The sequence below is a fragment of the Oryctolagus cuniculus genome, chromosome 8 (genome assembly GCF_964237555.1).
Source record: "Oryctolagus cuniculus chromosome 8, mOryCun1.1, whole genome shotgun sequence".
Lineage (NCBI taxonomy): Eukaryota > Metazoa > Chordata > Mammalia > Lagomorpha > Leporidae > Oryctolagus > Oryctolagus cuniculus.
This window is the reverse complement of record NC_091439.1, coordinates 98,101,747-98,126,130: the sequence shown is the minus strand read 5'-3', so window position 1 is coordinate 98,126,130 and position 24,384 is coordinate 98,101,747. Positions and strand designations below refer to the sequence as shown.

Below are 24,384 nucleotides of genomic sequence, written 5' to 3'. Positions count from 1 at the left end.
ATAATGTTCTTATGAGTCATTGTTCACACTCACCCCTCCCCTACATCCCAGTGTGAGTTAACAGATAAACGCTAAAGCACAGTTCTGATTTTCTATTTATAAAATGAGTGCTTTAGAGACTAATCGGAATGGTAAAAGGAGGAGTGAAAGAACCAGGAAAAGTTCAGATAGGGCAAATAAAGAAGAAAATCCTAGAGAACCACAAATGTAGTCGACCAATACTTTCAGATGTCTTAAATGTGTGATTAACCAATAGTTTATGTGTGAAGATTGCCCTGCTCGCATGAAATCAGAATGGAACCACATTACAGCAATTAGGAGCAGCTAATGCAGGTGCAGAAGCCCCGAGACGTTCAGATCAATCGCATCCTAATGAAATCTGTGTTGACAAAATGACGCCAGGATAGAAGGTGCTGGTGAGTGGAAGATTTACCTACTATGAGCATGGTGTCACAGTCCGGCTTTTTTCTCCCCCGTTTGTCTGACAGCTGAGTAGCAGAGCTGCCACCGTGCATGCTGTGCAGGGCATTGAAGGTGATAGCTGAGAGGAAGACGAGCTGCTTGCTGTGAAGAGAACAGCAGAGCATGAATTAGCTTATCACCTTCTATCAGTGCCTGCACAGGATCTCATAGGCATAAGAGCATCTTTTATGGCTTCCTCTGTGACCAGCAGAAGCAGAGGGGTCAGGTGATAGTAATGATAATAGCAAGCGCAGTGGAAGGTACCAGGAGCCCTAGGCTCGGGAGACAGGTCTCAGCCTTCAACCACGTAGTGCTGGCACTGCCTCTCTGTGGATGCTACTAGAACAGGCCACTGTGGTGCAATGAAATAGAAGGCTCTGAGGCCACCATCATGGCTCCAATTTCTATCACTCTGTGGCAAGCTGTTCCAGAGGCTAAGAATCTTTGTGTCACAGGACTATTTTAAAGTTTAAGAGTTGGTGAACAGAAATACTTGTCACTCAACTGATGCTTAATTATTTGTTTAAAGGAAAAGATTTTCTCTACTTTGGATTGTCAACCTTCCTCTGAAACCTCATTTAAAACACACTCCTAGGGAGTGCTTTCCCTAGGGAGTGCTTTCCCTGACAGCTATGCAGCACTCACCACCCTCTCCTGTGTCAATTTCCTTCACCTCACTCAGCCACTGTCCTTCCCTCTTGCTGGTGAGTTATCTGTGAATGTCCTCCAGTTCTGTCATTCACAAGCATTCCATCTACACCACAAGCAATTCTGGACTGTCTGACCTTCACCCATCTCGAAACTGCAAACAGGAGAATGTGAGTGAATGTGGTTAATTAGGTAAACTGTTCTATGCTTTGATTAGGTAGTCTGGTTCAGAAGGGAAAAAAGGCCCAAATGGTTCCTACCCATCAGAGGCCACGTTCATGTGAACTGGCTGAATCCAGAGCCTGTGGCTACATTGGAGTAAGGTTAGAATGAGGAAAGGGTCAAGAAATCGGAAGGAGTCAGCCACTTTAGCCTCCTGTCCCCTTACCTATACATGTATATATGTCTATTCATGCATCTTTTTGTCTCTCTCTTGTTAAAAACCCCATGGTGTGTTTTAGGTACACTATCATGAACACTATCATGTACGCTATCAATTATGGTAGGTTCAAAAATTAATGGTGCCTTATTTTACATAAACTATTTCATGTGCACTTAATATGCAAAGTCACATAAAGATACATTCCAAAAGAATGGGAACATTCGCTATTTTGTCAAACAAGACTTACTGCATCTGTCAAAGTAAGCTGACTACGTGACATTCAAAAGCTAAATGGCTGCACATAGAATACTCAGTCCCTAATTTGTCAATATGGCCTTTTAACACTGACTGACCATCAAAGGGGCCCTTTTCCCTTGTTTTTGCATGTATTTTGCATCACCAGTGACTAAAATCATTTTGTAATTTGCCTTAGGAATAATATGTAAACATTCCTCCCAACGGTAGCTACACCAAACACTCTCAGATGCTGACAACAGAATATGGCTGTTGATTTTCCCAATTCTGCTGTTATATGACCAGAATCTTCAAAAACTATAAAAATAAAAGGAAGGACAACTTGTCAGTCTCACATGTGGGTTCTGATTAGCTGATGTGTTGGAGCCTTGCTTTGGAAACTCCCAGTGTCTTCCTAACCCTGCGTTCCATGTAGACCTGAATAGAGATGCAACACTAAAAAAAACAAATAGCTGTATAATTAGCAGCAATTAACCCGGAGTTGGATTCAACAAAGGCAGTGCAATACTCAATTTTTCCCTCTATCCTCAATGATTCAGTCAGAATTCTAACTCTGTAATGCCAAGAGAGGCTAAAATAGGAACTAGCATCAGAGTTGACATAAGAAAACAATAAAGCAGCAAATTTAGAGGTGATTCAAAGCTAAGGTTGGCTGTTATTTTGAAAATGCTTCATCCCTTGCTAATAAAGGCGATGCTTCAGTGACCTCCCTAGAACAGCTGTCTAATGACAGGATTAAAAGTCAAAGACTATAAGATTATAAAGAAGAGTTTTTTTTTTTTTGTATGTCCACCCTGTCATGTTGATCATAAATGACCAAGTCATCTGTGGCCAATGCTAGACAATAGGAAGTCAGTGCCAGGGAGGTCCTGGTGCTATCAGGCAGCACTTAAGAGTTCACCTGGCTCCCCAAGAGATCAGGGCAGTCTTATGTTGTCCAGCCGCCTTCCTCCCAGCTTCTGCATCTCCCACTCACCAGCTCAAGAGTAAGGGTGCTACAAAAACTCCCAGTCCAATCAGCAGAGTCCAAGCCAGATGACCAGATGGTGGGTTTTGCTGCAAGGGAAGCAAATGGCCTCATGTGATAGTGAGGTCATCATCTAGCCCTTCGGGAGAGGAGACGGTGCTATTGAATTAGCTTTGCAAAGGATCCTCTTTCAGCTTAATCAACATTTGCGGAAGGGAGAATTAGATTGCACTGTCTGTAAATGCAGCTAGCCACCTTCCATGGTCAGACAGTGCTGCTTCTGATCACCGTGGAGAACGGACATTATTTGTACAGCCAGGTCAGGTTCGAGGGCATATTTACCAGCAATGACGATGGTTCATTTCATGTTTGTTTGAGAAAGGAAAATAGGTCAGAACCCTAAAGTTTAAAACACAAAATCACCTTAACGTTCAGGTTAAACAGCCTCAAGACAAAAGCAGCTGTTTTCTGGCTGACCTTGAAATTCTTGGTTACTGAGAACTGTAGAATCTTGAAATGTATTACATCTGTTGAGTTTGCTTCTCTAAGAAAGGAACATTTTCCTCTCAAGTCCAAGATAGTTTATGTCAGTTGGTTAGAACGGAGTATTACCATAAATCTTCTTGGAACAATTGCCTTTGTTTTTTCCCATGGCCATGAATTTCACCACTATACCTAGTCAGGGAACTTCCCATTATTGGTTATAAGGAGTTGAATGAAGTAGCTCAAATATGTTTTTACCTCTAGGAGAAAAAAAAAAGGCAATGCTGAATAACTCCCTAACTTAGCCAAAGGCAGAAGCTTTGCATGTTGTTTAGGAAGGCTCATTTTGTGACATCAAGTTGGAAAGAATGAGATCCATCTTGAGAGCTCTGAAAGAATGTTCCATATATAAATGAATGGAGACAAATGAACATAGTTCAGAAAATTCTGAGAAGTCACTGGAAGGGGGTTGCAAAACTTCAAAATTCCTTGGGGCTGACGCTCTGGCATAGTGGGTAAGGCTGCTGCCTGCAGCACCAGCATCCCCTGTCAGCACTGGTTCATGTCCTGGTTGCTTCACTTATGATCCAGCTCCCTAATGTGCCTGGGAAGGCAGTAGAAGATGGCCCAAGTCCTTGGGCCCCTGCAGCCACATGGGAGATGAAGCTCCTGGTTCCTCACTTTGGCCTGGCCCGGTCTTGGCGGTTGCAGGAATCTGAGAAGTAAACCGGGGGATGGAAGATCTTGATCTCTCTCTCTCTCTCTCTCACTCACTCACTCTCTCTTTCTCTCTCTCTCCCTGTAACTCTGACTTTCGAATAAACAAAAAGTAAATCTTAAAAAAGAAAAAAAAAACCTACAAAATTCCAGAAAGCGTGGTATGTTTCAAATAACAATTTTAACCGTTTAGCAAGATGGGGGTGGGGAGGAAGAGTTCACCCCCATAAAATTTTCAGTACTTAATTCCATAGCTATCTCTGCAGTGTACAACTACAAGCATTAGCACAATATGAAAAAGCAAAATATTTTAGCAACAAAATCACAGAGTTCAAAACTTAGACTGAAACAGTTTACATTTTAAATAGTTATCAAGTGAAATTGAATCAAATGAAAATGACAATTTTGTCCTATAGCATATTTTCTAAATTAAAATAAAACAAAATTTGCAGAGACTTTCAAGGTGATGCTTATTTAAAGTTACAATACACCATAAGAATCATATTCATATCTCATATACCTGCATATGGACCATACCATTTGACTCTAATTTTATTGAATAGGCATATTGATGATCCTTAATGTACATTTACCATTCACTCATTTTCATATTTCATTGAAAATGAGGTATTTGGAAGAAAGAAACATATGCTCTCACCATCATCATCAACTTTGTCATCACAAGCATTATTAATCATCATCATTATCATCACAAGAAGTCAATAGCTATTGAGCATTTTCAAGGTGCTAATAACAATGTTTATAAAATAGCTATAATGGAGTAGGTGCTTAGGGAAACAGTTAAGACCACTCAGGACATCCACAACTCACATCAGAGTATCTAAGTTCAAGTCCCACTTCCACTCCTTATTCCAGCCTCTGCTAAAGTGCATCCTAGGATATAGTAGGTGATGGCTTCAAGAGTTGAGTCCTCAACACCCTTGTGGTAGACTCAGATTGAGTTCGTTGCTCTCAGCTTTGGCCTGGCCCAGTCTGGCTGCAGTGGGCATTTGCAGAGTGAACCAGTACATGGGAAATTTCTCTATCTGTCTATCTTCTATGCTTTTAAAATAGATAAATAAAATTTTTAAATCTTTGGGAATTAGGAATTATTATTATTGTAACACGTCCAAAGTCACAGAATGTACTGGTATAATTAGAACTTGATTCAAAGCCATCTCACCCAAAGTTCATGTTTTTCTGATAAATGAAACACAGAACATTCTTTGGAATATAAGAAGTCATCTTTTAAAAACAACTTACTTATTTGAGGGTGAATATATTCTTTTTGTAAAACTATTCAGTATGAAAATACTTATTTTCCCACTTATGTGTATAACACAGTTGGATAGCTAGAAATAATCCCAAATCATTTATTTTTTTCAAATTCTCCCATAAGAGTTGATAATATTAGGTTAGTCTTTGTAAGTGGTACCTTCACTTAAAATAACTGATTTGCATCTCATGAAATTACTACTTCCTTTGCCTAGCCCAACCCTGGGTATGATGCACTGATTTAAAACAAAACATGTTAAGATTGGCAAAACCAAAGATTCTGGAGAAGCACTGGGAAGACAGAAAGTTGTTGTGATGCGGTGTGGGCAAGAAAGCAAAATTGGAGCCTTCGGCAGATGAGGGCAGGAAGCCAAGGAGAGGGCTGGGTAGATAAAACCACCACCTCAGCAATCTGAACTGGGACCAGGGCCGGCACTGTGGCGCAGCGGGTTAACGCCCTGGCCTCACACGCCAGCATCCCATACGGGCTCCAGGTCCAGTCCTGGCTGCTCTACTTCCAATCCAGCTCTCTGCTATGGCCTAGGATAGCAATAGAGGATGGCCCAAGTCCTTGGGCCCCTGCACTCACGTGGGAGACCCGGAAGAAGCTCCTGGCTCCTGGCTTCAAATAGGCGTAGCTCCAGCCGTTGTGGCCAATTGGGGAGTGAACCATCAGATGGAAGACCTCTCTCTCTCTCTCTCTCCCTCTCTCTCTCTTTGCTTCTCCCCTCTCTGTGTAACTCTTTCAAATAAATAAATAAAAATCTTTAAAAAAATAAAATAAACTGGGACCAAAGTAAATGTATATGTAATACAAGCATCAAAAACATGAAACAACAAACAATATTTAAAGGAGACTAAAGTCAAACTGAAGCTAAATAAAGCAGGTATAAAAATAGAACAGAGTGGAAATATGCACAGGAAAAAAAAGCTGTGACAGAAGGTGGAAATGGGGTAAAGTGATCACAGATAGATAGACGGTTTGCTATGTGCATTTGATTTTAACATGATGTACACACCTATTAAACAAACTAAAGAATACAAAAGCAATACAAAAGTGTAAAGTAAAATGTGACATAATCAGACTGGGAGAAACTCTAATGATATTAAAACAAAGATTATTAACTGTACGACACCAGGACAATACGTCATCAGGACAAAAGACCTGAAAATAAATAAGACTTTACAGTAATCACACTAGAGGTATTTTTACTCATACTCAATCTATGACTGTGAAGTACTATTTTAGAATAAAACAAAGAAATTACTTTAGAGATACTGGCACCTGGGGCTAGGAAAAGGAGAAATCACTGTAAATGCATGAACTCAACTTAAAGCCTTAGGTCTGAATCTGAGTTGGAAATATCAACATGAAGTCATAATGTACTTGATATTAAATCTATATATACATATATATATATATATATATATATATCCCTGCTATAAAAAAGATCAAGTCAGGAATAACACGCTCCTCTATAGCCATCTTGTTGTTTCTAAATACCATTTGTCATGAAAAGGAATTATGGCCTCTTACAGGAATATGTGATTTGAGGTCTGGTCTAGGAATGTATAAAATGAAGATTATTAAGATTTAGTTATTTATTTGAAAGACAGAGTGATGGAGTAGAGGAGGGAAGAGAGAGAAAGAGATCTTTCATCTACTGGTTTACTCCCCAAGTGGTCACAAAAACTCGGGCTGGGCAAGGGCAAAGCCGGGAGCCAGCAAACCCATCCAAGTATCCCACATGAGTAGCATGGATCCCAGTACTCGGGCCATCATATGCTGATTTCTCAGGTGTACTGGCTGCTGGCACTCTGACATGGGATGCCAGCGTCACAATGGTAGAATAACCTGGTGCCAAAATGCCATCCCCAACCTGAAAGATTTAGATAATATCAACCACCAAAAAATGAATTTTGATAAAGACTTCTCAGAATGAGTCAAAAAGCATGAGAGAGTCAACTGAAGAGACTTCTAGGGGCCAAAGATGGGGTAAAGTGAACATCAGGAAGTAGTGGAAGAATTGCAGTGGATTTCATGATATCAAAATGCTGGAATTGATTTGTATATAATAAAGCAAAACAAAAATAATAGGATCACTGTGAAGGATGCCAGGTGTTGAAATCATTACTTAGAAATACACAGAAACAATCAAGCAATTATCCTTCCTTTCCTACATGAATTAACTGCAGGGTATCCAAAGAGTTAATGAGAAAAAGTTTCTCTCTATAGACTATCTCAGTTTCCTAAGGCTGCTATAAAAAGTTATTGTTAATTGGATACCTTAAAAGAACAGAAATTTATTCACTCCAAGTTGTGGAGGCCGAAGCCTGAACTCCAGGTATTGGCCATGCTGCCTCCAGATCCTTGAGGGGAGATTTTGTCCTTCTCTTTTCCAGTTCCTGGGAGCTCCAGGTGTCCCTCGGTTTGTGGCAGCATAACTCCAATCTCTGCCTCCCTCCAGCTTCACATGGCCAGCTTCCCTCTGTGTCTCTCGGTCTGTGTCCAGATTTTTCCCTTCTTACATACATTACATATTAGATGGAAGGGGTCACCCTAATGACTTCATCTGAACTTCATGACATTTAAAAAGACTCCATTTCCAAATAAGGTCACAATTATAGGGATGAGGATTAGGACTGTGACCTACCTCATGGGGAGACACACACATAGAATATTCTAGCTCTCAATGAGAATGAATGAAAGAGTATCATTTTCCAACTCCTAATGAAATAATCAACATAGATAATAATGATCAATGACTAATAAACCAAAAAGCCATTATAGGCCTTCTGATGAAAGTGTACAGTAACTGGGGTGGCCGTTTGGTCTGGCAGTTAAGATGCCCTCATCCCACACCAGAGTACCTAGGTTCAAGTCCCAGTTATGCTCCCAGTGCCCTGCTAATGCAGACACTGGGAAGCAGCAGTTAATGGCTCAAGAGTAGCTAATGGCTCCCTGGCACTCAAATGGGAGAACTGGACTCAGTCCCTGTTCCCGACTTCAGCCTCTGGCCCAACCCCCAGTGTCACAGACATTTGGGCAGTGAGGCAGCAGATGGGAGGAGTCTGAATCTCAGAGTCTGTCTCTAATAACCGCAACTTTTAAAAACTATACAATAAGAGTATACTGAGCAGTTTTGTCAAAAATTTTAAATCTGTTTAAGCCTCTAGATCTGACTGCTAATTTATAGGAAATACAAGCATCATAGGAGCAATTTTAGAGAGCACCACAGAAATGGAATCAACAAAAATTCAGACTGAGAAACGTATGAAACAAAAATGGATTTTTCAGTAATAAATTAGAAGAGAGTTCTATAGATTTAAAGAGATCTAATAACAATTGCAATATGCTCCCCCTTTCACTATTGATTCCACAAAATGAACTGTTTCATTTCAGAGATGATTAGACATAAATACCAATGTGAAGTACTGACAGTATATTTAATAATGTTAAGGAATCAATGTTAATTTTCCAAAAAGATAATAGGATTTTGATTATGCTTAGAAAAAGAATTCAGATATTTAGAGATACAGGTTGAAGAATTCACAGAAGTCTTTTTTTTTTTTTTTTCAGAATGATTTAAGGAGAAGGATAAAAATAATCAAGAATCTTAGTAATAAACACTACAGTTGGAATGTGTCTCCCAGGAGTTCAGGTATTACAGACTTTGTCCTCAATTTGGTACTGCAGAGGTAGGGAGAACATTCAGTGATAGGGCTCCCCCTGGGAGATCACTGTGTCACTGGGACTGCTACTCTCAGAAGGGAGTAAGGTGGTTCTCACAGGATCCTGAGTTATCTCTCATGAAGTGAGTTGTAAGAGCAAGCCTGGCACCTAAATGACTCTGAATTCTTGTTCTGTAATGTGATCTCTTGTATGTATCCCACCATTGTGGTGCCACCGACAAAAGGTGATGTAGCCACGGCAGCCCTCGGTAGAGCCAGCAAGATGCTATTTGGACTTTCAGCCTACAAAACTGAGAAGTAAATAAATATGCTTTCTTTTAAGTACCCATCCCTGGTATTTTGTGACAGTAGCCAAAAAATGAACTAACACTCTAAAACAAGATCGAATTAACAAATGTTCAAACTAATGATGTATACATGACACTTGGTTTTCCAATTCTTTCTACATTTGTACATGTTTGAAATTTCACAAAATATTTTTTAAAAGTAGATATAATATATAAATGATGATAAATTCACGAAAGAAGATACAAACATAACCAATCAAGTCAAAACACAAATTAGTGGCTGGAAGATCACAGTAGCAACTCTCCAGAAGATTACAGAAGGAAAGAGATAAACACATCTCTTCTAGTGTTGAGAGAGAGGATGGCAGGTTTTTCAGGATTCATATAACAGAAGTTCCAGGAAGGAAGAAAAAACTGCTAAAAAATGTATTTGAAGAAATAATGAACAAGAATTAAAGATGTGACACTTCAGAGCCAGTACTGTGGCTTAGAAAGCTAAGCCTCCATCTGCAGTGCTGGCATCCTATATGGGCACCAGTTTGAGTTCCAGTTCCTCCATTTCTCATCCAGCTCCCTACTAATGCACCTGGGAAAGCAGCAGAAAATGACCCAAGTGTTTGGGCCCCTGCACTCATGTGAGAGGTCTAGAAGAAGCTCCTGATTTCTGGTTTGGGCCTAGCCCAGACCCAACCATTGTGGCCATTTGGGGAGTGAACCAGTGGATAGAAAATCAATCAATCAATCAATCAATGAATCAATCTCTCTCTCCTTCTCTCTCTCTTCTTCCCTCCCTCCTTCCTCCCTCCTCCCTCCCCTTCTCTCTGTATCCCTGCCTTTCAAATAAATAAATAAATCTTTAAAAAAAGTGACACTTCAAATTTAAAAGATTAAAGAGCCCAGGCAGAAGAAATTTTTAAAAATACAAACAAGAAAACACCCATGAGTAGGCAAATTTAGCAATTTCAAAATAGCCAAAAAAAATTTAAAAGTATTTAGAGGGAAAAAGATCACACAGAAAGACAATTATTGGATCATTAAATACTTCATCAGTAACAGTAGGTATAAGAAAACAAGTGAGCAGCCAGCACCGCGGCTCAATAGGCTAATCCTCTGCCTTGCAGTGCTGGCACACTGGGTTCTAGTCCCGGTTGGGGCACCGGATTCTGTCCCGGTTGCCCCTCTTCCAGGCCAGCTCTCTGCTGTGTCCAGGGAGTGCAGTGGAAGATGTCCCAAGTGCTTGGGCCCTGCACCCCATGGAAGACCAGGAGAAGCACCTGGCTCCTGCATTCGGATCAGCGTGGTGCGCTGGCCGCAGCGGCTATTGGAGGGTGAACCAACGGCAAAGGAAGACCTTTCTCTCTCTCTCTCACTGTCCACTCTGCCTGTCAAATAAATAAATTAAAAAAAACAAGTGGGCAAATGTTTAAGTCTGAAAAAAATGAATTTGTACATAAAATTTTAATTTCCAGCTAAACTACTGTTTAGATTTACATCTTTCTCAACGCGAGTGTTCTAGCCAATGGAATCACAAGATATGTGGTCTGTAATGGCTGGTGTCTGTCACTTAAGCTCAGTATTTTCAAGTCCCATCCATGTCTTAGCACAGTTCAGTGCTTTATTCCTTTTTTATGGCCAAATAATATTCCATTGTAGGGGCACACCACATTTGGTCTATTCATTCATTGGCTGATAGACATTTGTGCTGTTTCCATATTTTAGTTATTATGAGCAAAGCTGTTATGGACATCCTTGTTCAGTTTTCTGTGTGGACAGGTTTTCATTCTATTCAGATATACACCATAATATAGAATTGCTGAGCTAAATGGTAACTCTATGTTTAATTTTTTGAGCAACTAAAAGATGTTTCTTCCTAAGTGGTTGTACCAGTTTATGTTCGCACCAGAGAGGAAGAAGGTTCTGATTTTTTTCACATGATCTCTCCTTTTTGATTACACACATCCCAGTGAGTTTAAAGTGGTATCTCACTATAGTTTTTATTTCCATTTCCCTGATGGCTAATGATGCTGAGCATCTTTTTACATACCTTTTGGCCATTTATGTCTTCTTTAGAGAAAATTATTCGCAAATGTTTTGCCCATTTTTGTTTGTGTCATTCGTCTTTTTATTATCAAGTTGCAGGAGTTCTTTTTATATATTAGGGATAAGTCCCTTAACAAACACGATCTGCAAATATGAGGCCACTTCCAAAAGTTCATGGAAAGCAGAATTTTTTAATTTATTTTTATTTAGTAAATATAAATTTCCAAAGTACAGTTAATGGATTACAATGGCTTCCCCCCCATAATTTCCCTCCTACTCACACCCCTCCCATCTCCCACTCCCTCTCCCATTCCATTCACATCAAGATTCATCTTCAATTATCTTTATATACAGAAGATCGATTTAGTATATATTAAGTAAAGATTTCATCAGTTTGCACCCACACAGAAACACGAAGTGTAAAATACTGTTTCAGTACTAGTTATAGCATTACTTCACATTGGACAACACACTAAGGACAGATTCCACATGAGAAGTAAGTACACAGTGACTCCTACTGTTGACTTAACAATTTGACACTCTTGTATATGGCATCAGTAATCTCCCTAGGCTCTAGTCATGAGTTGCCAAGGCTATGGAAGCCTTTTGAGTTCGCCGACTTCGATATTTAAAAAATAAGTTTGTTTGTGAAAAAAAAAATGCTGAGATCTATACAGTTTTATCATAATAGAAATTTTCTATGAACATTTTAAAGGCCCACTCACATATAAATCAACTTGGGGTGGGTATTCAGCATAGCAGTTAAGTCCCTGAATGGGACACTGGCGTCCCATAAAAAGTGCCTGTGTTCGAGCCCCAGCTCTGCTCCCTATTTAGCCTCCTGCTGATGCACACCTTGGGAGTCAGTGGGTGATGACCCAAGAACTTGGGTTTCTGCCAACTACATGGGAGACCTGAATTGAGTTCCAGGATCCTGACTTCAACCTAAGCCAGCTCTGGCTGTTCTGAGAATTCGAAGAGTAAACCACCAGATGGAAAAATCTCTCTTGGGGTTAAAGCCACAGCCTGCAGCACCAACATCCCATATGGGCACTGGTTCAAGGCCTAGCTGCTCCACTTCAGATCGGGCTCCCTGCAAGTGACCTGGGAAAGCAGCAGCAGATGACCCAAGTGCTTGGGCCGCTGAGCTCATGTAGGAGACCTAGAAGAAGCTCCTGGCTCTTGGCTTCAGTGTGGCCCAGTCCTGGCCTTTGCTGTCACTTGGGGAGTGAACCAGCAGATGGAAGATATCTCTCTTACCTTCTCTCTCTCTCTGTAACTCTGCCCTTCAAATAAATAAATATTAAAAAAAAAGAAAATCTCTCTCTGTCTTTCAAATAAAATGAAAATAAATTTAAATTTTCTTTAACTCAAATTCTATTAAAACACTTAAATATTAGAAATAAAATTACAAAATTTTTGAAAAGGAAAATACAGGTATAAATTCTTGAAGTATAAGCACAAAAGAAAATATAGAAAAATCAAACTTCACAAAAATGAAACGTGTATATATGAATGTGCATAAAAGGACATCAGCAATAAAGGGAAAAGACAATGCACAAATTCAGAGAAAACAAGGGTGCTTTAGAAAATTTCACAGAATGAAAAGTTCTGTAGATATCTGTTAGATCCATTTGGGCTATAGTGTCGTTTAAATCTATTGTCTCCTTGTTGATCTTCTGTCCTGTTCATCTGTCTATTTCTGAGAGTGGGGTATTGAAGTCCCCCAGTACTATTGTATTGGGGTCTAAGTCTCCCTTTAAGTCCCTTAACAAATCTTTTAAATAAACCGGTGCCCTGTAATTAGGTGCATATACATTGATAATCGTTATATCTTCCTGTTGAATTGATCCGTTAATCATTATATAGTGCCCCTCTTTGTCTCTCCTAACAGTTTTTGTGGTAAAGTTTATGTTGTCCGATATTAAGATGGCTATGCCCGCTCTTTTTTCATTTCTGTTGGCATGGTATATCTTTTTCCAGCCTTTCACTTTCAGTCTGTATGGATCTTTATTGGAAAGATGTGTTTCTTGTAAGCAGCAAATAGATGGGTTTTGTTCCTTTACCCAATCAGCCAATTAGCATCTTTTAACTGGACAGTTCAGGCCATTAACTTATTACAATGTGAAAATGACAAAACACTGTTGAAAGATAAAGAAGATTTTAGTAGAAACAGAAGAAACACCCCTTGTTCATAGACTGGAAAATTTAAATTGTCAAGATGAACATACTGCCTACATTGATCTACAGATTCAGTGCAATCCTTATCAGAAATCTAAATTCATTCTTTGTAAAAACTGATAAGCTAATCTTAAAATTTATTTGGGAGTTTACTTGTATCATATTACCCAAAATTATCTTGAAAAATAAGAGCAAAGGTGGAGGACTCATATCCACAGTTTCTAAATTTATGCCAAAGCACCAGAAATGAACACAGTATGGTAGTAGCTTAAGAACAGAAATATAGATCGCTGGAATAGAATTTACAACCCCTGAGCAAATCCTCACATTGAAGATCAGCTGATTTTTAACAAGGGTGTTTAAACAATTCAGTAGAGAGGCAATAGTCTTTAAGCAAATGGTCTGAAACAGGCTATCAACATCTAAAAGAATGCAGTTGAACCATAAATTTTACTACATATGAATATTCAGAATATTTAAAAAGAATTGTGGAAAAATGAAATTTTGGGGGTAGGCATTTGGAACAAGTTTAGACATCACTTGGGATACCCGTATACTATTTTGGAGTGGTTGGTTTAGATTCAGCTCTTCTGCTTCTAGTCCAGCTTCCTACTAAAGCACATCACGGTAAGCAGTAGGAGCTGGATCAGATACTTGATTCCTGGACACCCACATGGAAGGCTCAGACTGCGTTTCAGGCTCATGGCTTTGTCCTGGCTCAGTCCTGGATATGGCACGCATTTGAAGGGTGAACCAGAGCATGAAACATCTCTCTCCAGCTCCCTCTCCTCCCCTACTGTCTCTCTCCTTTCAAATAAAATGAATATAAGTAAATGTTTTAAATTTCAAGATAGGTTTATTTTGGTACCAAGAAAGTTTGAAACTCATGCATAGTTTTTTTTCTCTCAAAATACACATTTTCTATTAACTTTCTGAAGACCCCTTCATATACAGTACTATGTCATCTGTAAATAGAGGTATTTCTACTTCTCCATCCCATCCAGGTGTTTTGCACTTTATTTTCTTGCCTAAATTTTCCCCGACTAAAACTTACAGTACAATGCTAACTAGCAATGGCAGGAATACACGTCTGTGTGCTGTTCCTGATCTTACAGAGAAAGTCTTTGGTCTTATCCCATTCATTCATGATGCTAGTTAAGAGTTTCTCATAGATGGTCTTTATCAGGTTAAGAAAGTTTCCTTATATTCCTAGTTCGTTGAGTATTTGCAACATGAAGTTGTGTTAGATTGTGTCAAAGGATTATTCTGCATCCCTTGAAATGGTCATGTGCAGCTGTCAATTTTTCATCTATTGATTTTGTGCATTACATTCAGATGATAAACTAACATTGCCTTACAACGATAAATCACACTTGGTCTTGGTGTGTAACTATTTTATATGGTCCCAGATTCAGACGAATAGTATTTTCTTAAGAATTTTTGCATTAATATTAATAAAAGGTATTAATCTGTAGTTTTATTTTTATAACATATGCCTGGATTTCAAATAAGTGCAATTTTTACTTTTAACAAAAATTTAGATGTCTTTCATTAAGATCAAGAAAGTATATGACTATAAAAAACACTACTGCTTAGCATACTACTGGAGGGCTTAGCCAATTCTATAATACATCAAAAGAGTTCAAGAGTTTAAGAACCAGAAGAGGAGAAATTAAACTTTCATTCTTAATAGATGCTAAAGTGTATTAGTGTATAAAATGTTAACACAAAATATGAATAATTAGCAATATTGCAGAATTCTAGTTTACCTCAGAAAATGAATTTTGTTCCTTTATACGAGCAGTGACTAACTAGAAAATCTGTTAATCTGAGACACCACCCACAAAAGCAACAAGAACTACAAATAATCTAAGAATTATTCAACAATCCTTTATATCTATTAAAACTCTATTAAACTATATACAATTAGTTTACACCTTTTAGTGTTTGAAAGGAATAATTGCAAACAGACACACATATGTAAAATGTTCAGAGATGGGATGATTTAACATTTATCAAATCAATTATCTCAGATAAATCCACATAACTGATGCAATTTTGATCAATTTTGCAACAAGATCTTTCAAAGAACTTGGAAAACCTATTAAATTTATTCAGAAGCGTAAATATCATTGAATAACTAAGTCAACTTAGAAAAAAGAAAATACAGAAGTGAATCATTTTACTAAATATTAATGCTGACTACAAGAACTATAATAAAAATATATGTGAAATTTTTTCAGGGACAAATAAAGCAACGTTACAAAATACAGATTCAAAACAGTAATATTTTCACTCCTACATGCAAATGTTTCATTAAAATAGAAGGCTATATTTATGGCACTATGCAAGGACTGTTACATTTTTCCACATTTATTGGGAAGACTGTACCTACAACATGCAAAAATCAATCTGTCCTTTTCCCAGTGGCGACTGTATCAAATACAACACTGATATGCACACATGGAATGGTGAAGTACAACCCATTTACAAATTTGGGAAGGAATAGAAACATTTGCAAGATAGTAACAGTTTACTGAAATTTGATCATTTTACTTCGAGAGACTAATTTGTAAAGAAATTTTATCAAAATGTTAAATGTGTATGGCATTAGGATAACACAAAATATTGGGAAAAACAGGTATGACGACACCTGAAATTCCCGAGATAATACTGTCGACAGTTTTTCTATTCATTTATTTATTTGTTCAAAGGTTCTTGTTAAGGGTGTGGTTTTTTTAAGTCCTTGAGCTAAATCAGAGTGGAAAAAGCTTGTAGTGAACCATCTAAACCCTCTACCATGTCAGGAGAGGTCCTATTCTTTTTTTTTTTTTTTAAGATTTATTTATTTTATTTGAGAGTCAGAGTTACACAGAGAAGAGAGGCCCCAAGGAGAGGTCCTATTCTTGCGTTGAGTAAGCTTCAATCAAGTGTCTGTGGGTATCAGGTGATGGAGAGCCCAGGTGCTCCTCCCTGACTTCAGAGTCCAGAGTAGAGACAATTATACTTCAGAGTCACAAGTGCAAAGACAGCAGCAAGCACAGAGATCTTTGAAAACGCCAAGGAGGACCCCTACTATAGCCTAGCACTGATGGTTACACTGCAGAGAGAAAAGTCTTATGAAGAGGTTAAATAAGATTGATCCAGGCAGAGAAAATTTAAATGCAAAGATAGCAAGGAATATTCTGAGAACAAAAAGTAGCTAATATGGCCAAGAACAGAGTATGACAGGTTCAATTTTCTTGTCATATGAGCACCCATTTTCCACTTAGAAGTCAGCACAACTGAAAACAAAATTTTTTCACTGTACATAGTGAAATTATAGAACTGTTTGATATGCGTTTGCTGCAGAATCATAATTATCAAAGAAATGAAGAGACACTGAAGTGTGACCTAAGGCTGATGCAAATACATACTATTTACACATGCTTTCAGCACCGTATCTTTTATGCATAACTAAATTGTTCCCAAGAACAACTTGAGAACCAAGGATTAAGTAACAAAGTCTTAACCTGAGTGGATACACTTTAAAATCTACAGAAATCTCAGCAGCAAGATGGTTAAAAACAAAAAAGGGTGGGAGGTAGAGGGGGTATAAATGGATGGAGCCAATATAAAGCGATCAATATTCATAAAGGACTAGATTTCAGAGGTAGTCGAACTTAAGACTGTCCAAACTGTATGATCAACTTGAGTTCAATGTTGTTTAAGATATCCAATATAGTGTGGGTAGACCGCAACAAAAGGTTTTTCAAGAAATGACAATACTGAGTGAAGCATGTAATTCTTAGTGGTATCTGGTTTATGAGTCTAAAGATGGGGAAAATAGGTCCCAGACTCCATGGGTCAAGGAAGACATAGTGCCAACAGATATCTACACAGTGTTAGAGTCCTAACCCAGAAGAAAACTGTATCACTAGGAGGACAAAACAAATCAACCCACAAACCTAATCCCATGCACTGGGAAGATACAAGAGGGTTTTGAAAAGCCTGATGAAGTGAACCCAGGTACCCTGAATAAACTTCATACACTATTGATACCAGGCTTAGGACAGCAGGAAGAAAAGAGTCCTCACCTATTGATGCCTGTAAGATTCCAAGGAAAGGCAGGGCTGAAAATCAAGATGAAAATGTGTCCACTCAATTCCAGGGAAGGGTCTGGCTAATCAGATACACTGCCTGAATAAACACTTAAACTTAAAATGTGTATTAGTTTAAGTTAGGCATTTCTAAACATATATGGCAAAAGGCAACCCATAGCCAGATGGTGGATGAAACCTTTCCTGTTGGTCTAGACATGTTGGCATCATGGGGACATAATTATCGAGTACATGCTGCCTACTTGTGCTCCGCTCTACATATTGTGTCACTCCCAAACAATTTCATCCTCCAAAGATGAAGTACAGCCTACCTAGAAGTGAACAAAACTCACTCACCATCTATTCATAGAAATTTACTTTCAATTATCTTAAGGTACCTTTTTGCTATAATATTTTATATACGTTTTGAATAAAAGTAGAACATCAGGATTGTTCTAGAAATAAGTGGGTCACCCATCAAAGGCAATCCTTATGTAATCCGCATTGACTTTCCAGGAAGACATTTTATCCATTGAAAAATTGTACTTTCAAGCCCCATTTCCAACACTCCAGCAGGATACACACAATTTGAAAATGACAAAACCACCCAGCAGAAAAGCTCCTTTTGAATACTTGTTCCACAGGCACTGCTCATTGAGTTAGAAAAAGGAAGCCTGGGAGTACAATTTACCTTGACTTCTACAAAAGAGGACTCCAAGGCCTTTGAACATGTACTAAGTTAGTTAGCCCACTGAATATAAGTGAATCTATTTCCCTATCTTCTCTCCTCAATAAAGAGACTTATTAACATGGTAAAAGTAGGAATCATAGAAAACATTTGGGAAATGAGATTGGAAGAAAGACTACTATCTGCTTTCTTTTAAAAAGAGGTTTTGATGAGAACATAAATACAGATTTAGAAAACTATTAAAACTCCAGCTACAAAGGAAATGAAAAACTTGAATTGTCTGTACTCTTGTCATCTCTTCAGCTATCCATCTCATAATAGCCTTATTGCAACTAGACATGGGGTGATGAATGCAGAAATGTCAGACAAAAAGAAACATATAAAGATAAAAGGCTACAGGGTGGGGGAAAAAACCCACACAACAAAGAAGTGACTGCATGTTGCTTCTGTTATCGTTTTGTTTCCAAAAACTGCCCAGGTGACAGCTAAAAGCCAGAATGCCATAAAGATAGAGGCAACCCACAAAAGGACCCTGATGTTTCTGAAAAAAATTATAATACAGGAAAAGATGAATACAGCTACCACCAAAAGGTTGGCTGGCTTCAGCTTGCTTGCTCGCTCTCTCTCTCTCTCTCTCTCCCTCCCTCCCTCCCTCTCCCTCTCTCCTTCCCTCTTCCTCTCCCTCTCCCCTCCTCTCCTCTCTTCTCCTCTTCCTCTCCTTCCCTCTCTCCCTCCCTCAATTCACACCTTGAATATTTTTTATTTAAGGATCTCAAAGCACTTTACCAGCAGGAAATTATCCTACCATCTTAGTATCAACTGAAGGCTTGGGAACCTTCAGAATCTAATTCAGCAAGAACCTTCAATTCCTATTATGCAGAAATATGTAAGTTATTAACTTGGGCGCCAAAGCATCAAAAAGACACTCACTACTGCTTCCCTGTGTTTTAAGTATACTCTCTTCTTACCAAAAACTGCTTATTGCAATCTGCAAGACATAAGGAAATGTGTGCTAATGAGTCTTTTCTTTACCAAGGTATTAACAGTATACACAGTTAGGCAACAGCTCATCTCCTAAGGAAAATATTTGTTATACCAAAATACTTACAGCACTGTTTCACTTAAAAACAAAGTCATAAGCTCACTATCAATTTGGTTAGTAGTACTCTACTCCTCCCAAATTTCTAATCAGCCATCATACAAATATTCAAATGAATTTTATATTCTAATTGTACTCCTTTTGATTATATATAAAAATACTTTGTGCAAAAGAACTGACAATATTCTATAATTTTCCCAGATATCATCACCCATCCTTTTCTTAGCTAAATTTATTTATTTGTTCTCATCCAGACAGAGACAGAGACAGAGGAATATCTTTCATCCATTGATTCACTCCTCAAATGTCCACAAAAGCCAGAGCTAGGGCAGGGTGGAGTCAGGAGCCCAGAATCCCACCCAGTCTCCCACATTGGTAGCAGGGTTCAGCCATTATCCACTGCCTCCCACGATGCATTAGCAGGCAGCTGGATCAGAAGAGGAGGCGCTAGAATTCATTCCCAGACACTCCAATAGGGGATGCAGACACCCCAAGCTTTGGCTTGACCTGCTGCACTACAATGCTGCCCCTACCACCCCAGGGTCATCCCCAAGAGGCTGAGTATATTTAGCTGAAATAAAGGTTCATCCACAGAGGATGCATCTCTGTACAACATCGCATAATAGTACATTTGAACAATTAATGAACCACACCTAGCTTCGCCTTTTTTTTAAAGCAAAACTCCTTTTACCCCTCCTACCCCTTCCAACATCTAGTAACCAATATTCTGCATTCAAACTGAATTTTATAGTTTAATTTTAATCCACATATATTAGGGAGAACATGTAGTATTTGTCTTTAGAGCATCTGAGAACATTGATAGCTGAGAGAGTAAAAGGAAGGGAAAAGAAAGAAACAAATAGGAAAGAAACCCAGTTAGTGTCAACAGGATGTGAATTATGAACTACTACCCATTCCCATGATGCATTCCACACAAATTTGCATCTGGGATACAAATTAAGACACTTGCAGCAGGTCCCGTCTTCTATATCAAAGCCTCAGGATGCCGAAGCCAAAAGGAAGGTTGACTATGATTAAAGGGACTGCGATGGAATGAACAATAAAAGCAAATGGAAATATTTGGCCATTACTGATAGCATAAATAAGTAAACCATGGGTTTTAATTAGTTGACGCTAAGAGATGAATAAAAACAGAACGCATTCTTTCTAACCAATTACCAGGTAACAAAATTTGAAAAAAAAAAGGAAAAATTTTACTCTCAAAAAGAAGTGGAAAAGAAAAGAAATAAAGTATGCTTGGTAAGTAAAAGTGCAAATTAGAATGTTAGAAATAAGCCACAATTAACCATGAATATACACTCCCAACAATATAATCTCAAAACACATAAAGACAAACTAAAGTATAAAGTTTTGGTATATTTTGTATAAATAAATAAATAAATTTGGTATATTTTGTATAAAGTTTTGTATATTCAATACATCTAACTAAAAGCTCACAGATCATGCAAAGAAAAAGACATAGAATGCAAGAATTATATTTTAACAAATTTCACATAATGGATCTATTGAAAAATATATGTTCAGTAGACATATTATTCTTACACACATGGAAAATATTAAAATAATTCATCTTGAATCAAACTTTAAACAAAATTCTGAATTCCTGAGTACCATCAACACAAATTCCAAATTCTTTGACCATAATATAAAAAAAATGAAATAAAATGATCACCAAACAATTCCATATTAAGGGAAAACCAACAGCCCTGAAACAATCCCACACATTTATAGCCTATTGATCAACTCAGGTACTATTGGAGAAAGTATAGTCTCTGCAGTGCCGGCATCCCAGGTTCTAGTCCCAGTTAGGGCGCTGGATTCTGTCCTGGTTGCTCCTCTTGCAGTCCATCTCTCTGCTGTGGCCCGGGAGTGCAGTGGAGGATGGCCCAAGTGCTTGGGCCCTGCACCCACATGGGAGACCAGGAGAAGCACCTGGCTTCTGGCTTTGGATCAGGGCAGTGCGCCAGCCGTAGCGGCCATTTTGGGGGTGAACCAACTGCAAAGGAAGACCTTTCTCTCTGTCTCTCTCTCTCACTGTCTAACTCTGCCTGAAAAAAAAATAGTGCTGGAAAAACTGGATACTAATATAGAGTAGAAAAACAAAACTAGACCCCAACCTGTATACAAAAATCATTACAAACCGGATCAAGATTTTAAAATATAAAAATATTAGAGGAAAATACAGGGGAAACACTTCGAGACATTGGTACAGGCAAAGATTTTATGGATAAGACTCCAAAAGCCCAAACAACAAATATAGAATCAATAAATGGGATTATATAAAAACTTAGAAGCTTCTGTATGGCTAAAGAATAAATCAAGAGAGTGAAGAGACAATCTGAAGAATGGGAGAAAATCTTTGCAAACTATCATGTGACAAGGAATTAAGAGCCAGGACATACAAGGAACTCAACTGCCAAAAAACAAATGACACAACTACTAAAATGAGCAAATGATTTGAATAGAACATTTCTTAGAAGAAGATACATAAATGATCAATAACATGAAAAAAAAATGCTCAGCATCACTGATCATCAGGGAAATGAACATCAAAACCACAATGAGATAACATCTCTCACAGTTAGAATAGCTATAACCAAAAAGACAAAAAACAACACTGGTTAGCCCAGAGAGAAAGGAGAATGATCGTACCCTGTTGACGGGAATATGAATTACTAGAGCCATTATGCAAAACAGTATGGAGGTTGCACAGAAAATTAAAAGTATATTACCATATGATCCAATATCCTGCCACTGAGCATATATCCAAAAAAAACTAAATCCATGTATCAAAAAGATATCTGGGCCAGCGCCGCAGCTCACTAGGCTAATCCTCCACCTTGCGGCGCCGGCACACCGGGTTCTAGTCCCGCCTGGGGTGCCGGATTCTGTCCCAGTTGCCCCCCTTCCAGGCCAGCTCTCTGCTGTGGCCAGGGAGTGCAGTGGAGGATGGCCCAAGTACTTGGGCCCTGCACCCCATGGGAGACCAGGAGAAGCACCTGGCTCCTGCCATCGGATCAGCGCGGTGCGCCGGCCGCAGTGTGCCGGCCGCGGCGGCCATTGGAGGGTGAACCAACAGCAAAGGAAGACCTTTCTCTCTGTCTCTCTCTCTCTCACTGTCCACTCTGCCTGTCAAAAAAATAAAAAATAAAAGATATCTGCAGTCACATGTTTATTACAGCACTATCAAAAAATCAAAGAATCAATCTAGCTGTCCACCAAATAGTTAAATGGATAAAGAAAATGAGGTATACAATACATATATATACATATATATGGAATATTCTTCAGTCATAAAAAGAATGAAATCCTGTCATTTGCAGAAATTAGATGGAACTATACCACACCGAGTGGCATAAGCAGGCTCAGGAGAACAAATTCCCCATGTTCTCCCTTATAGGGACCTCATAGGTCAGAGATAAAAATAAAAAGACAATTTCACAAATATAGAGTGTAAAATAGTGGTCATTGGAAGCTGTAAAGAATAGAGAGGAGAGCAGAAAAAAAAAGAGATGGAACATTGGGCACCAAAAGACAACCAGATAGAAAGGAATAAACTCCAGTGCTCCACAGCACAGTAGGGTGATTACTGTTTACAACAACTTATTATATGTTCTATAAAGAACTAGAAGACAGGTCAAAAATTCCCAAAACAAAGAAGTGATAAATGTTTAAGGAGCTGAAAATACTAATTACCCTGATTTCATCCTTACACAGTGTATGAACATATCAAACTACCACACCATACCCAATAAATATCTGTATGTATATTCTGTCAACAAATTTCTAATTTAAATATAAAATTAAATTATAAAAATAATTATTAAAATACTAAAAGAATAAAAATGGAGATTAATTCTGCTATTAAGATTTTATAAAGCTACAGTAATTAAGGCAGTGCTGTAATAACAGAACAGGAAGTCAGATCTAGAAACAGATTCATGTATATATGACATATCCATTTTATAGCAATGTCTCACAAATACAGTCTCTCAGACAACACGAAATACTGGAAAGCATTGTTTAGGAAACTAGTGAAAGCATTTTAAGGTACCACTTGGTAGAATCTAGTGAAACTGAGTATATGCATACCCCATGTCACCTATTCCACTCTTGGTTTCTAAACTCCCAGAGAAACTTTCATTCAGTATTCAAGGAGAGATGTACAAACATGCTCACTGCAGCACTGTTTCTAACAGCAAGAAATTGGAAACATCTGTAAATAGCCATCTAGGTAAATACACAAATAAAATGTACTAGGTATGACTGTAAAATCATATATATATATATACACGGATATATATTAGAAAAAGTTTGTGAAAGAAAACTCAGAAATAGAATAAGCATATCAAAATATCACAATATAAATGCTTTAAGTAAATATAAAACATTTGCACATTACACATATTACAAATATAAATACATATATTACTTTAAAATGTATGATATGCATTTATATAAAAATAAATGATACACATAGAAAGTAGATTGAGTGGGAAATGGCATTAGGGAGAGGATAGTCTTAATTTAAAAAAGTAATGAAAGAATATTAAATTCATGAATCTGAATGATATGTTGGTGCTGAAAAAAATCACATAAGGTACTAGATTCACACCTGAGTGATATTCAGCAGGGCAGATTAAACAGAAGAGGAGGAAACTAGAAGCAGAGAATGCCAGGGTACCTAAGTCTCCCAAAGAACATCTCTATACAGAGAATAAATAAAAATACTATTGGGAGCTCCAGATGTTCAGAAACCAGGTAATTGGAGAATTCAAGTCACTATCATCATTCTAGATAATACAAGGTTGAGAAGCTTCCAACTGTCATCTCACATTCGTAATTATCAACCATTTACTGAGGGCAAGGACCATATTTTAAGGTAGTTAAACTCATCAACTCACAACTGGTTTCTTAACACATAAAATGCTGTGCTAGAAACTGCTTTGTTTTATGAGGTAATAGAATGGACTGAGAAGATCTTTTAATCACATCTGTAGAATATTAAAAATAGTATCACACATGCAAAGTACCCATCACACTCAGCGAGAAGCTAGCCCAATATTATCATTACAGTTAGTAAATGAACTGAAAATAAGAAATTGAG

The 24,384-nt window shown here is 38.1% G+C and overlaps 1 long non-coding RNA gene across 44 annotated transcripts in view; it reads right to left on the bottom strand.

Moving 5' to 3' along the window:
- LOC103350790 (uncharacterized) overlaps positions 1–24,384 on the bottom strand; it is a 772,648-nt gene that overhangs the window by 489,340 nt on the left and 258,924 nt on the right. For 32 of the 44 annotated variants that reach the window (XR_011378460.1, XR_011378458.1, XR_011378455.1 and 29 more), the window contains one exon: positions 434–564. This is a non-coding gene — a long non-coding RNA (uncharacterized lncRNA). The remainder of the gene's footprint in view (positions 1–433; positions 565–24,384) is intronic. The other 12 variants (XR_011378410.1, XR_011378411.1, XR_011378418.1 and 9 more) reach the window with 1 other exon arrangement.